At 42.1% G+C, this 14,973-nt stretch overlaps 1 long non-coding RNA gene across 1 annotated transcript in view; it reads left to right on the top strand.

Annotated features, from left to right (window-relative positions):
• The window catches only part of LOC125483325, an 18,904-nt gene extending 5,284 nt beyond the window's left edge, over positions 1-13,620 (top strand). Inside the window, exon 2 of the long non-coding RNA XR_007262278.1 lies at positions 13,037-13,620. This is a non-coding gene — a long non-coding RNA (uncharacterized LOC125483325). The remainder of the gene's footprint in view (positions 1-13,036) is intronic.
• The last annotated feature ends 1,353 nt before the right edge of the window (positions 13,621-14,973 follow it).

The following is a 14,973-nucleotide window of genomic DNA, read 5'->3' as shown; positions in this document are numbered from 1 at the left end:
CCAGCATCTGCAGCTCCTACTATCTCTTACTAATAATCGGATTTTGTCACCAATTTTCGAGATCTTAATTGATTTTCTGCATTGCTGCATATTCTGGTTAAGAGGCAGCTCCGTACTTATTGATTGCTAAGGTTCCAGCACTTAGAATTATACCCCAAGGGCCTCAGAAGGAAAATTAATTCCCTTATTCCAACTTTCCATTTTGACTTGCTCTAACACTTCAACAGCTGCATCAGGAACATGAATTCAGTTGTGATTTTCAAATTCAAAACATGCAGTGTTTCTAAACAAAGTTTAGGAAAAAATATTTGAGATTTGAAACATTGAAAACCCTCTGTCTTCCACACACAGTTGATGGTTGAGAAATAGCAATGGAATGTTGTATCTATTTTCTTATTGTGAGGACAGTAACAGACTCAGTCTCAGAGATTGGACAGATTTACTGAGACATGCACTATAGTCCGCTCTCTACCATTCTGTTTTCTCAGGCTGCTCATTTCTGACTGGTGCCTGTTAAGTCTGACATAAAACAGCAACTTTCTACTTATGGTATAATTTTCCATAGTTCCCTCGATTCTGTTAAGTTCCCATCATATTGGAAAATACTGAATATTGGGCGGTACGGTGGCACAATGGTCAGCACTGCTGCCTCACAGCGCCAGGGACCTGGGTTTGATCCCAACCTCGGGCGACTGTGTGGAGTTTGCAATTTCTCCCCTTGTCCGCGTGGGTTTCCTCTGGGTGCTCCGGTTTCCTCACACAGTCCAAAGATGTGCAGGGTAGGTGGATTGGCCATGTTAAATTGCCCATAGTCCCCAGGGACGTTTAGGTTGCGGGGGTTAGACATGGAAAATACAGTGGTAGGGGAATGGGTCTGGGTGCTCTTCGGAGGGGCAGTGTGAAATTGTTGGGCCGAATGGCCTGTTTCCATACTGTAAGGATTCTATGATAACCCCATTCAAGAAATGAGGGAGGCAGAAAGCCGGAAACTACAGGCTTAAAATCTGTCACAAAGAAAATGCTGCAATCAGTAGTTACACAGATTATAGCAGGGCCCCTAGAAAGTTGTAATCAGGCAGAGTCGACATGATTTTGTGACAGCGAAAGCATGTTCGTCCAATTTATTAGAATTCTTTGAAGAAATAACAAGCAATATGGTGCACTTGGATTTCTGGAAGGCATTTGATTAGTTACTGGGGCAAACATTTTTGCAAATATAGAAGATGGGGTAGATCACAGGAAACAGAGAGACTATAAATGAATCATTTTTGGATTGACAAGATGAGATAAATGAAATGTTATAAGCATCAGTGCTGGCCCCTCTACAATTTACAATGATATCAATAACTTGGGTGAAGGGACCAAGTGGTATGGTTACTAAATTTGCTGATGACACAAAGATAGGTTGAAAAGTAAGTTAAAACAGTGGGCTAAAATTTGGCAGATGAACCATAATATGGGAAAACATGAACTTCTGCATTTTGTCAGGAAGAATAGAAAAGCATTTCAATTGAGAGAGACTGCAGAACTCTGAGGTGTCTTGGTACATTTTTTTCTTTATTCATTCACAGGATGTGGCTGTTTCTGGCCATGCTATTATTTACACGATGTTAAAGATGCTACACAAAAAAGAACCTATTCTTGCTGCATACCCATTGCAGACACTTGCGTCATAAATTCCCAGGTGGGCAATGGCCATTTGTTTTAGTAAGCTGGGAAGTTGCAGCCCAAACTGCAAGTTGTTCGAGCAACCACGACAGGGAGAATTAAAAATTAAAATGAGAAAACACTTGTCTCCGGAAATTCATCTATTGTTAAAACGTCTGCAGATATTTTAAAACAGCTGGAAAAAGAAAAGTGCTCGCTTCCACACACACGGAGCGGATTTGATAATGGTCAGATTCTCTGGAGAATTTGATTATTTCACGCCTTTGGAACTTGGATTGGGCTTTATGCAGAAGCCCAGTAGCTGTTCTTGAACAGTTAACACCTACAATCTGCAACCAAACGCGTAAGGTTATGAGCAGAATTCTCTGCTCGCTACTGGAACGCAAATAATGATGAGGGAGGTGATTACACAGGAAAGAGAGTAAACAAGAGTCAAATTCACCATATCAAGGTTTTCGCCTTGAGTTTAAGTTCAGAATCTCACCCCTGCGTAGTGACTACCTTATTTCCATGCACTTGCACCAAGTCCCCCATTTTCACATCGCATTTACAGCTCTCCTCCACTCCAGTAGGAAACAAATGGTGTAAAAACTTAACAGGTAAAAACAAAAAGAGGTATCTGGCAACTATTCTCGTCAGTCTCGATTGCGGCTCTCACTGAATGTCAGACCTGGGCATGATACAACATCTTTGTCTTCACCACGTCCCTGAGTGATCAATGGCCATTTCTTCCCACGCAAATTGGCATCAGCAAACCACTAACTGCGCACTAGCACCAAGTCGGAATGTTACCATGTTAGATTAAAAGTCAACAATGCAATAACCAGACGAAATGGTTGCAGCCCATGCGTAGCAAAGAGAACGTCACTGTTTCTTTCACCAGAGGAAATGTTCGAAACTATGATTTTTGGCAAATGCAGTAACCAGGCCTCAATTGATGAAATACTGTCATCCATTGGGCTTGAATTTGCACTTCACGTGGAGGTCAGTAATTGGTGGAGAATGCAAATCTCAAATAATGGTCTCAAGCAATTATAACCTTTCCATTGTGCCCACTGACTGAGGAAGTGCTGCACTGTCAGAGGGTCAGTGCTGAGGGAGCGCCGCACTGTCAGAGGGTCAGTACTGAGGGAGCGCAGCACTGTCAGGGGGTCAGTACTGAGGGAGTGCCGCACTGTCAGGGGGTCAGTACTGAGGGAGCGCCGCACTGTCAGAGGGTCAGTGCTGAGGGAGCGCCGCACTGTCAGAGGGCCAGTGCTGAGGGAGCGCCGCACTGTCAGAGGGTCAGTGCTGAGGGAGTGCCGCACTGTCAGAGGATCAGTGCTGAGGGAGCGCCACACTGCCGGATGGACTCATGTTCTTTTCAAATGTACCAGAGATACTTTGCAGCTTGCTTGTTACTGTGGAGCACAATATATTAATTTGATTCACTGCCCTGAAAAGGTTTTAGCATCAATGTTTTGCTTGGAGCAACATTTCAATCTACGTGCGTTGAAATGTGAGTGTTCTGTGAGAATACAGCCATTAGCTGTTTTACTGCATGAGTCAGAAGGTTGTGAGTTCAGGTCCCACTGCAGGCATAGAGCATGTAAGAATGTAAATTCACCAGGCACCATTGAGAGAGTGCTGCAGTGTCAGAGGTGCTGTCTTTTAGATGAAAGATTAAACCAAGGCTTCTTCAGTCTGTCCCTGTGGGGACTAAAGATTCCTTGGAATGTTTTGAAGAAAGTTAAGGCAGTTCTCACGATGTTTGGGCCAACATTCCTCCTTCAAGCACTGCCACCAAAAAATGGCTAAACTATTTACTTCATTGCAACAGCACTGTGGTGAGATTTTGCTGTCTGCAAATTGGCAGTGCTGTTTGAAAATGTTCTCTCAGCATTCTGCTCAAAAAATTTCTCCCGTAAAACAAACAAGAAATTTCATTTGCTGGTTATGGGATCTTGCTGTGTTGAAGTGGCATTACTTTTATCATCAGAAGAACAAGCTGAGTAAATAATCCCAAAATAGAATGCATCTCTGGAAATATGTGGTGATCAGCATGCATGACTCTGTCCACTGCAGCTCTTCCATATAAGGGTTAAGTTAAGAGTTAAGTCCATCTTAATTGTTCACAAGGTTAACTGCAATAACATATCACCACTTTAGATCCCACCCACGTCATTTCTGTTCATTTCCTCTGGAATGTATCTCACAATGGCTCTTCATTAATGACAAACACATATGCTTGGGATTATTCTAGACTGGTTGATCTTCACCATTCATCCATTTTCCCTCCCTCCCATCCTTTAAGAATGTTCCCACTGACTGACCATTAGTTGAGAATTCTATCTGGCTTTGAACGCCCACACTCAGAGTAAATCTCACATTCCATGTCCCTGGACACTTTTTTTTAAAAAGAGAGAAATGTTCAGCTGAGGAAAAGTACAAGTGGGTGGAGACTGAAATTACAATGTTCCAGCAATGTCTCAGCATTTGTCCTTGGTAACAGGCTTACACTTCCTCTCCCACAGTCTCAACAAGTCTTCCCCCAGTGTCTTCGAAAAGCCGTGTCTGAAGATCCTGAGCAGAAATTATAATATAAACTCCTGAAGCACATTTTAAAGACAAACGAGGAAATATATTCAATTGTCACCGGGCACTTTGGGAGAAAGAATGCTTTTGCTAAAATAGATTGCACAAATTCAGTCTTGTCCTGTACACCAAGAACTTGTCTCTGTATGTTGTAAGGTAGAAACATAAAGTTAAGCAATAGATGTCCCTGTGCTCAATCTGTGAATGTGAAGTGATTAGGATGAGGTTTAAAAACAGAAGGCGCTGGAAAACCTCAGCAGGTCTATGGGGAGAGAAATGTTTCCAGTCTAATATGACTCTTTTTTTGGAACAAGTTCTGAAGAAGAATGAAATTCACCATGAAATATCCCGCTAGAAATTTCAGTTTCTATTTCAATTCTATTTGTAACATATTAGGGTGAGGTTTGTTCTTTTGTCTGCTCTAATATGGGTAATTAAAACTTGAAAATACAATCCTAGACTATCTGAACAGTTATCACTCGAACCAAATCTTATCCAAAATAGACAAGCGTCGAAATACCACCACATCCCCAAACACCACATCAGGAAATGGGCATAGTCACTTGGGACGGGCCATTCAGCATCAGTGTGTTGGTCAGAGGGAGGTGCAGTTTGTGAGTGTGTTGGGGTGGGATTTGGTTCAGATGCAGATCAATAAGACCATTACACCCTGAAGCAGAAATAGGCCATTCAGCCCATTGAATCTACTCTGCCATTCAATGAGATCAAGGCTGAGCTGATAATCTCCAACTCCACGTTCCTGCCCTTTCCCCATTTCCCTTGATTCTCTTATTGTTTAAAAGATGTCATTCTTAGCCTTGAATATGCATAAATGTCACAGCTTCAGCAGTCCTTTGTGGTAAAGAATTTCATAATTCATTAGCTTCTGAGAGAAGAAATTCCTCCTCATCTCTGTCTTAAATGTATGACTCATTACTCTGTGATTGTGCCTCTCTGCTCCAAGACTGTCCCACAATGGGGAAACAGCACTGACCCATCTACCTTCAAGTCCCCAAAGAACCTTGTGTCTTTCAATAAGGTCACCTCTCATTCTTCTAAACTCCAATGAGTGCAGGTCTAACCTATTCACCATCTATCATAGAATCCCTCCAGTGCAAATAGAGGCCATTCAGCCCATCATGTCTGTACTGACCTTCCAAGAGCATCTCACCCTTACCTATACCCCCATCCTATCCCTGTAACTCTGAATTTACCGTGGCCAATCCACTTAATACTTTTCAGATGCTTTCATTTTGTGATTCGTACACGAGGACTCCAAAATCCCTCTTTTCTAGAGCTTTCTGCAGTCTTTCTCCAGTTAAATAATGTTCAGCTCATTTATTCCTCCTGACAAGATTCATAACCTCACATTTTCCCACATTATATTCCATCTGCCAAGTTTTTATCCACTCCCTTAATCTGTCCATATCCCTATGCAGCCTCTTTGTGTCATCTTCACCGCTTATCTTCCCACCTATTTTTGTGTTATTCATAAACTTGGCTACAGTCAACACTTTCCTCATTCAAGTCATTAAAGACATGTTTTAAATAAAGCTTATGCTGCAGCTATATAGGGTCCTGGTGAGGCCACACCTGGAGTACTGTGTGCAGTTTTGGTCTCCTTACTTGAGAAAGGATATACTGGCACTGGAGGGGGTGCAGAGGTGGGTCACTAGGTTGATTCTGGAATTGAGGGAGTTGACTAATGAGGAGAGATTGAGTAGAGTGGGACTATATTCATTGGAATTTAGAAAAATGAGGGGGGATCTTATAGAAACATATAAAATTATGAAGAGAATAGATAAGATAGAAGCAGGGAGGTTGTTTCCACAGGAGAGTGGAATAGAACTAGGGAGCATAGCCTCAAAATAAGGGGGAGCAGATTTAGGACTGAGTTAAGGAGGAACATCTTCACCCAAAGGGTTGTGAATCTAAGGAATTCCCTGCCCAGTGAAGTAGTTGAGGCTACTTCGTTGAATGTTTTTAAGGCAAAGATAGTTAGGTTTTTGAACAGTAAAGGAATTAAGGGCTATGGTAAGTGGGCAGGTAAGTGGAGCTAAGTCCATAAAAAGATTAGCCATGATCTTATTGGTTAGCAGGCCAAATGGCCTACTCCTGCTCCTATTTCTTACGTTCTTATGGAAATTTCATGACTGGGATTGTTGAGTTTTTTTTCAAAACTGAGATCATTGGATTTTTGTTGGTAAGGGGCTGAAGGTGGCTAGATTAGGATACTGACCGCTATGATTGAGCTGAATGGCAGATCTAGTACAAGGAGTTGAATCACTTTTCCCCTGTTTACTCCAAAAATGCTCCCTCAAGAATTTTCTATGCAATGAGTTTTCAACGTGTATCCTCCCTGGCTTTGAGCTGGATTCATCTCAGCCCTGCTAAGATGCCAGAGTTCAACAAATCAAGCCCAATAATCAAATGTGAACATAAAACTACTGAGTGTGAATTAACTGAACAGCTGTCATTTGGCCAGTCACGAGGATCTGAAACTTGTTTGCAGGGCAATAGGATGCTTTCATTAATGAAGCTTTGCTCCAATTTTCTAGAAATACATCTTCTTGGCATTCAAACTTAATCACTGTTTACCAAATGATCAATTTGGAATCTCTTCAGCAATGAGTAAACCAAGAAAATAAGTCTTTGCAAACTTGAGTATTTCCAACATAACTCCTTGGCCAGACAAATGAACTCCTTATTTACAGAAACATTCTGGGATTGAATAAACAAGAGTTTGAAGAAATCTTTCTTCCGGTTTCCTTTGTCACGTGCTGAGGAGTTGGAATTGAACCAGCCTAATGTTATTTAGATCTTTGAGAGTTCACTTGAAGCTAACTCTGATGACCAGCATAGATCTGGACAGTTTGTTCCTGCTCTACCATTAATCTATTGAAGGAAACAGGCAAAAGGAATTGAGACATACAGGCCAAAAGGTCCACTGACAATAGAAACGTCTCAATGTTGAGGCACTTAGTGCTGAATTCTCTACCCAATCTCTAAATGTCACCTCATCAAGGTCATACATAAAATCAACATAAAGTCAACAAGCAGTACAGCTGTATACAACCCCACAGCACAATCTGTCCTCTAACCTTTGAAAATTCAATCCCATCCCTCAGATGCCTCTATTACATTGCAAAATTTCTGTGCCAAAATATTAGACTCCCTACACAGCAGATAGAGGTCATTCAGCCCATCAAGTCTACACTGACCCTTCACAGGGTATCCCACCTGGACCTACAACCCTGCAATGACCATGGCTAACCCAACATCCCCAGACACTACAGAGAAATTTAGCATGGCAAATTCACTTAACCTGTACATCTTTAGACTATAGGAGGAAACAGAAGCACCAGGAGGAAACCCACGCAGACACGGGGAGAACATGCAAACTCCACACAGACAGTCACCCGAGGTGGGGGTCGAACCCACTGTGAGGTAGCAGGGCTAACCACTGAGCCATCGTGCTTCTTCAATGTTGTAAAACAGCAGTGGCAGTGCACACATCTCAGTAAGGGTTCGGGGTGTAACATTCCTGTCTTTCAGCCAAAAAAATGCTGTGGCAGTATTGAGAGAGCACTACACTGCTGGAACTGCGGGGATGCTGAGCTATTGGTGGGACAGGATTGAGTGGGAGTTACACCTACCGGAATGCATTCTTTTCAACAATCCAAGGCAGTGTTTGAAACTAAAGCAGTGGAGTGTTGTCTGTGGGTAAAAGAGTTAACATTGGATGAAATGCAGTAAATACCATTGATTGTGACAATGTCACAGTTGCAGGAAATGACACAGGAGTCATCTCACCTCTGACAGAAGACACAAAGGGACAGAAGAAATCTGCAGTTCCAAGATACAGGTGTAGGCTGCGTCATGAGGTGATGGTCTGTGGAAGCAGTCTCCAGTCCAAGTTTAGCCAGTGAGCCGACCAGACATCAATGGTTGCATGAGTCAAAACCAAAAATCTCTTTGGAGCAAAGGGAGAACTTTAAATTGAGGCCGAAAGGGCAGTCATTTAAAACAAAAATGTTGCAGCTCCAATCGACTGTGGAAGGACTGGAAAATCAAAACTAAGAAGGTGATGAGAGAGAAGTCATTTATTCCAGGAGTGCAGAAACTGCTAAGCAGATAAACGTTGGTCAATTTAAAGAAGTTTGTGATTCTGGTCTTACACAGATATTTTTACAGAAAATAACAAGAACATAGAGGGATTCACAGCAAGTCTCTGAAGTGCTGGAAAACTTCTGATTTAGCTGTGAAGGATGGGAAAACATACCCTGAAGCCAAGAAGCACAGGAGAACTGCCATTGCTGCACAATAATAATATTGAAGAAGATAAAATACCTAGTTGCACAGAAAGCTATCATATCCCCGAAATAAGGAACAAAAACAGAAATTACTGGAAATGCTCAGCAGATCTGGCAGCATCTGTGGAGAGAAATCAGAGTTAAAGTTTCAGGTCCAGTGACCCTTCCTCAGAACAATTTCTGTTTCTGTTTCTGATTTACAGCATCTGCAGTTCTTTTGGTTTTTACATTAGAAATAATATTGCCAGTAGGAATTAATTTCAGAGATGGGCCAAATGGAAAACAAAATTGGATATTCTGGAGAAGACAGTTCTTCAGTTATAGAATAACTTATAAACTGCATTACAAAATAGAAGCTGAATAAGTGGACACATTTCTGTACACAGTTGCGCGTATAATGTGATGTTGTTGATCACCAAGTGGTAAAGATACAACAGACAAATTTGTAGAGGCAGTAAAACTCTTTGATAATTATTTCAGAACTAACAAAATTTTTGAAAAGGTGCGATTTAACCGTTAAGTAAAGCATTCAGGAGAAATCTATGGATGATTTTACTGATGACCTACATAGGCTAGTGGAGAGATGAAACTACGGTGAATTAAAGGCAGAATCTGTAAGAGACCGGATTCTTGTTGACATTACTGATGAGACTTTGTCAGATTTATTTCAGTCCAAAGAAGAACTAATTCCAAAGAAAATCATTCAGACAGTGAGTGAAGCAGAGGTTTGAAAGCAACATAGATCGATCCTAAAAGGAGAAGATACAACTTGGGACAGAGAATCTACAGAATGTTTTCATCTCTTAAGGCACAAAATCCACACCAGATCAGTCAAATGCAGCAAGTAGGACAGACACCAGACATCAAAAGCCCTTGCAATTGCTCTGGAGTAAAGAAAACTCAGGTGTGAACAATGCCCACTTTTTAACACTATCTTTAACCCAATGCACCACCGCTTTTCCAAGTCCAAACAAAAATACGTTCGAGGAGAATAGTGAAACATTCAGATCATCTATATTGATACAGTCGAAAAGCTGGGAGGATGGTGGGATAATGATAACTGTAAACCTATTAACAAATGTTTAACAATATAATAATTATGAGGGAGAAAGGGGTGACATTGCGAGTAGGTCTGAAAGGGTTAGTATTTGAGTGTTGTTACCATCACCCGCTATGATGATGCAATGGAGACATGGTTGGAGTAAAGAAGGATCTTGTAGGAGACAGACCTGGGGCCAGTGAGCTCCTAACATTCTTTGTAGTAATGTACATCATTTTATGTAACCTGTTCTTTGTTACAGTGATGCAAGAAACTTCATATTGTTTACTCAACAAGACTCTTCTAGTTAGACCAGAAAGTGGAGGGGGTTGGGATAAATTAATCAACGCTGCACCATTTTGGGTTTTAACACTTAACAAGGAGCTCTCTTCAATATCCTGCTCAGTTTGTAACTCTGATTAAAATAGATTATTTGGTTGTATCTCTTACTGTTTTTGGGAGCTTGCTGTGTACAAATTGATGTTTGTATTTCTTACATCATAATAGTGACCACTTTTCAAAAACACTTCAAAATGGCTTGAGATGTCCTGAAGTTGAAGGTGCTATTGGAATGCAAGTTTGTTTGTCTTTGTTCAACTCTGGCTCTTCCAGGTTGGATCAAAACCATCGGAGACATTCAGTGTCTCACCCTGTGCAGGACAAACTGAAGTGACGCTGGGTTAAATCAGCTTCACTAACTCAGTGTGTGTTGCGTCCAGGTGAAAATATCTCATAACAAGCAGAACTGGAAGTTATTTAAAACTTTGCAGATGTCCAAGGCAGCTGCTGTTTGCACCAATTCCACTGTGAGAGTGTGATCAACACCTCATTGCTGAATCATTCACAGCTGGGATGACTGAGAGCTTGGCTTAATGGAGGATTCAAGGGTCTGATGGGCAATAAATAATGGTGGATTGTTATGAGTGCTCAGAAAGACAGCAGCGAGAGCAGGAATTCCACATAATTCCAAAACCATGCTGAAGAGAATGTGAGGAAACAGATCAAAATGAGGAATTTTCTGCTGGAAAACCACCATGAGGCCCAACGCTGCTCAGAAAAGGAAAAATATTGATGCTGTGTTTCGTGTCAGTGCCACTGCTAGGTGGCATAGTGAGTTTGCACACACATAACTGTAGCACTGTAGTGCTAAGTTACTGCCAAGTGACAGAGGTGCAACTATGTAAATGATTACTGTTTAAAAACATTCTTTCAGTTTGCTTTGCTTGAGTTCTCCCTCACAGCACTATACCCCAATTAATTTATTTGTTTACACCTCATTATATTGCCTGCTGCTCTTTTAAAACTACACGGTGGCTCAATGGTTAGCACTGCTGCCTCACAGCACCAGGGACCCAGGTTTGATTCCACCCTCAGGTGACTGTCTGTTTGGAGTTTGCACATTCTCCCCGTGTCTGTGTGGGTTTCCTCCGGGTGCTCCGGTTTCCTCCCACAGTCCATAGATGTGCAGGTTAGGTGGATTGGCCATGCTAAATTGCCTGTAGTGTTCAGGGATGTGTAGATTAGGTGGGTTATAGGGGGATGGGTCTGGGTGGGATGCTCCAAGGTTCGGTGTGGACTTGTTGGGCCGAAGGGCCTGCTTCCACACTGTAGGGATTCTATGATTCATAGATTTTTAACAACAGCAAAAACAAAGTTGCAGGAAAAGCTCAGCAGGTCTGGCAGCATCTGTGAAGGAAAAAGCAGAGTTAACGTTTTGGGTCCGGTGTTCTCAGGTGAGCTTTTCCGGCAACTTTGTTTTTGTTCCTGATTTACAGCATTCGCAGTTCTTTCAGTTTTTATATAGATTTTTAACATCTGACCTGCAGGTAAAGCTGGCATTCTGGATTGCTGGCCATGATAGAAAACATCGAATTTTCATGAATGGGAGTAAAGGTTTGAGGTTTTAATGATGTGTGGCTGACCTGAGATGTCAGTTCAATGTTTGGGTAGTGAAGTAAGACTCAATACCCATATTTCTAACCTAGGTTTCCTGTGCTGAGTGCCATCATTATCTCAAATTGTGGAGGTGTTCCACGACTGGGAAATTGCTGAAATCAAACTTGGGCATTGAGGGGGAGACTGCTACTAGACTGGGTGGGATATTAAAGGACATGGGAGGGGCGAAAGGGAGAGTGATATTAAACTGGGTGGGGTTTTAAAGGGTGTAGGGGTGAGAGAAAGAGTGATATTAGACTTGTTGGATATTAAAGGACAGAGGGAGTGAAGAGGAGAGTGATATTGGACTGGGTTGGATGTTAATGGGTGTTGGGGGGTGAGGGAAAGAGTGGCATTAGACTGGGTGAGATATTAAAGAACATTTGGAGTGAGGGGCAGAGTCAGAATAGATTGGGTGGGATATTGAAGAGTTTGGGGAGTGAGAGGGAGAGTGGGATTCGGCTGTGTGATTTACTCGAGAAAAACAATCAGCATAGGCTTGATGGACTGAATGGCCTACTTCAGTCATGGAACATTCTGGAATCCTTTGCCTGGGCACACACTCTGATTACTGGCAGCATATTTGAATGTTTAAAACTGTTTTACTTGGATTTGTTCTTCGACTTCATGCTTCAACCTTTATCTCACCACTGAGTCTCCTGATTGCCATGGCAATGATCAGAAATTTCAAACAAGATCTTATGAAATGCTTTCATTTCATATCCCAAGGAAAAAAAAATCTGGAAGTGTGTTCATTTTCCATTGTTTAAAGCTGCTAAATGCTAGGTTGTTTCCAGATAAGCTTTTGCGATAATTGAGAAAATAACTTCAAAGGGCACTGGCTAAATCCCAATCTAACGCCTCCTTTTTGACTCACAGGATTGGGTTAAAACCAACTTTCTTTTTGAGAAAAAAATGTTTTCCCAGCAAAGGCCAAGCTCATTCCTATAAATAATTGGGAAATCTCCGTGACGCTTTCCCTTACTAACCATGGACAAATGTATGCCATTCTGATCGCACAACGTCCAGTTTTACAAAATCCTGCAAAATGTTTTCAGGGCTCTGGGGAAAGATTGGGAGGGGTGGTGGTGATTATTTGGAAGAGTTTTGAAGAGCTGGCATTGGCATTATAGGTCTTCTCCTATCTGTTAAAATAAAATCCTGTACTTCAGCCATACTGCTACTGTTAGACTTTAGAGTGGGTTTAGAGGACATTGACTAGAATGGTACCAGGGTCAGGGTGGAGACGCTGCGTTGCTTGCCTTAGAGCAGGGAAATTTCAGGTGAGATTTAATAGAGGGCTTCAAAATCCAGAAGTGATTTCATGCAATAAATAAGGAGAAAGTGTTGCAGTGGCAGGAGGGTCAGTCACCAGAGGGTCTCAGATTTAAGGTCCTTGTCATTTGGATATATCAGGATGACGCATTTCTAATACAGTGAATTGCTACAAATGGAACATGCTGCCCGAAAAGGACTAAGTCAGTCTGCTTTTCTCGTCTTTCTTCAGGTACACAGATCACGTTCCCTGCATCCTAAACATTGAAAATCTCAGCAGCTACAAACATACAAAGGGGGAGGTGAAGATGCAGTTAGCAATGTCGCTGGGCGAGCAATCTGAAACCCCAGGCAATTTTCTGCTTCGCCTTGGTTGATGGTGAAATTTAAATGAAATAGAAATTCTGTAATTAGAACCTATCTGAATGCTGACCATGTATCAATTATAATTTAAAAAACCCCATCTTGTTCGCTAATGCCAATTTAGAGAAGAAAAACTTCGACCTTCTGAATGTAACTCCAGATCCACAGCAATGTTATTGACTCTCAACTGCCCTCTGGGCAATTCTGGAGGGGTAATAAAGGCTGGCAAATCCAGCAACACTCATGTCCCATCAATGAATAAAATGCAAGTACCTGCGTTTGGGAATGTGAAAGGTACATTCTAAAGAAAGCTGGATTCCAGGTGTTGAAGCATTGCCAGTCTAGAGTTGGCCAAATCTCCAGGATTCTCCTGGAGTTTCCCAGAACTGAAGATTAATGTCCAGGGAGAGCTGGGAGCAAAAAACCCTAAAATTAAACAAGGATAAAAACAAACTGTTTCTTTAAACTTAGTATCTGTCATATTATAAAAATATTGGGAGATGGCAAAAGCCTGTTTGAACAGCAGTCAAGATGTACTCAAACATTAAGGTGGCACAGTAAGGTTTAGCATTGCTGCCTCATAGCGCCAGGGACCTCAGGTTTGACTCCAGCCTCGGGGGACTGTCTGTGTGGAGTTTGCATGTTCTCCCTGTGTCTGCGTGGGTTTCCTCCAGGTGCTCTATTATCCTCTGACAGTTCAAAGATGTGCAGGTTAGGTGGATTACAGGGAAAGGGTAGGGTGAGTGAGTCTGGTTGGGATGCTCTTCGGAGGGTAGGTGAGGTCTTGTTGGGCCAAATGGCCTGTTTTCACACTGTATGGAGATAATGGAGGCTGGGACCTCCAAGATCATGCCTGGTGCTGGTGAGGTGTTAGGATGGGAAGGTCAAAGCTATTGGCAGGAGAAAGCAGGGATTGGATGGAGTCCATATGTAATTCTCTGAATCAATCCGTCCGTCATTTGGCAGCTCACCATCATCCAACACCATCCGGGGAATTTTTCACAGTGCGATTAGGCCATGCTACCAAATGTGGGTGGCTTTAATGTAAGATAGCAATGCAGCTGTCTGCAAGTTCTCTGCTAAACCACACACCATTCTAACTATATATATCTATGCTTGGAACCTCCCCGTCGCTGGGTCAAAAATCCTGACAATGGAAGCCGCAGCAGTTCAAGAGGCAAACTCACAATTTCACAAGCAAAATTAGTGATCAGCAAAAATGTTGGCCCAGCCAGACAAAGTTTTAATTAGTAAAAGAATCAAGGATTATCGGAAAAAAGACAGGAGGGTAGAGTTGAGGATTATCAGATCAGTCTATGATCTCATCGAATGATGGAGAAGACTCAATGGGTGAATTGGCCAAATTCTGCTCCTGCTTCTTATGGTCTAGGCCCATCCCAGGGAAAAATAATAAAAAGTGTTATATCACACAACGCATTCTAACTATTTGTGCCTGAGCAACATTGGGTGTCAGAGGAACCAGAACTGTGGTCTGTGGCGCAGACATTCAAACAGAAAGCTTCTTTGTACCAGGGAAACAAAGCTGAAACTGTCAAATGTAGAATTCCAACCATTTTGTAGGATGTAAAATTGCAGCATTGTCCCAAGGTTCCTCAGAATACACAGAGTGTATATTGGCAACAGACCTACTGTACAATAAAGGTCAAACCATTCAGTAACCAATGTCACAGAATCATTGCTGAGGGTGCCCTGCACTGTCAGTCAGTGCTGAGGGAATGCTTCACTGTCAGAGGGTCAGTACTGAGGGAGCGCCGCACTGTCAGAGGGTCAGTACTGAGGGAGCGC

Source organism: Rhincodon typus, chromosome 6 (assembly GCF_021869965.1).
Source record: "Rhincodon typus isolate 14 chromosome 6, sRhiTyp1.1, whole genome shotgun sequence".
NCBI classification, from domain to species: Eukaryota; Metazoa; Chordata; class Chondrichthyes; order Orectolobiformes; family Rhincodontidae; genus Rhincodon; species Rhincodon typus.
The sequence above is the reverse complement of the archived record's forward strand: the minus strand, read 5'-3'. Positions and strand labels throughout refer to the sequence as shown.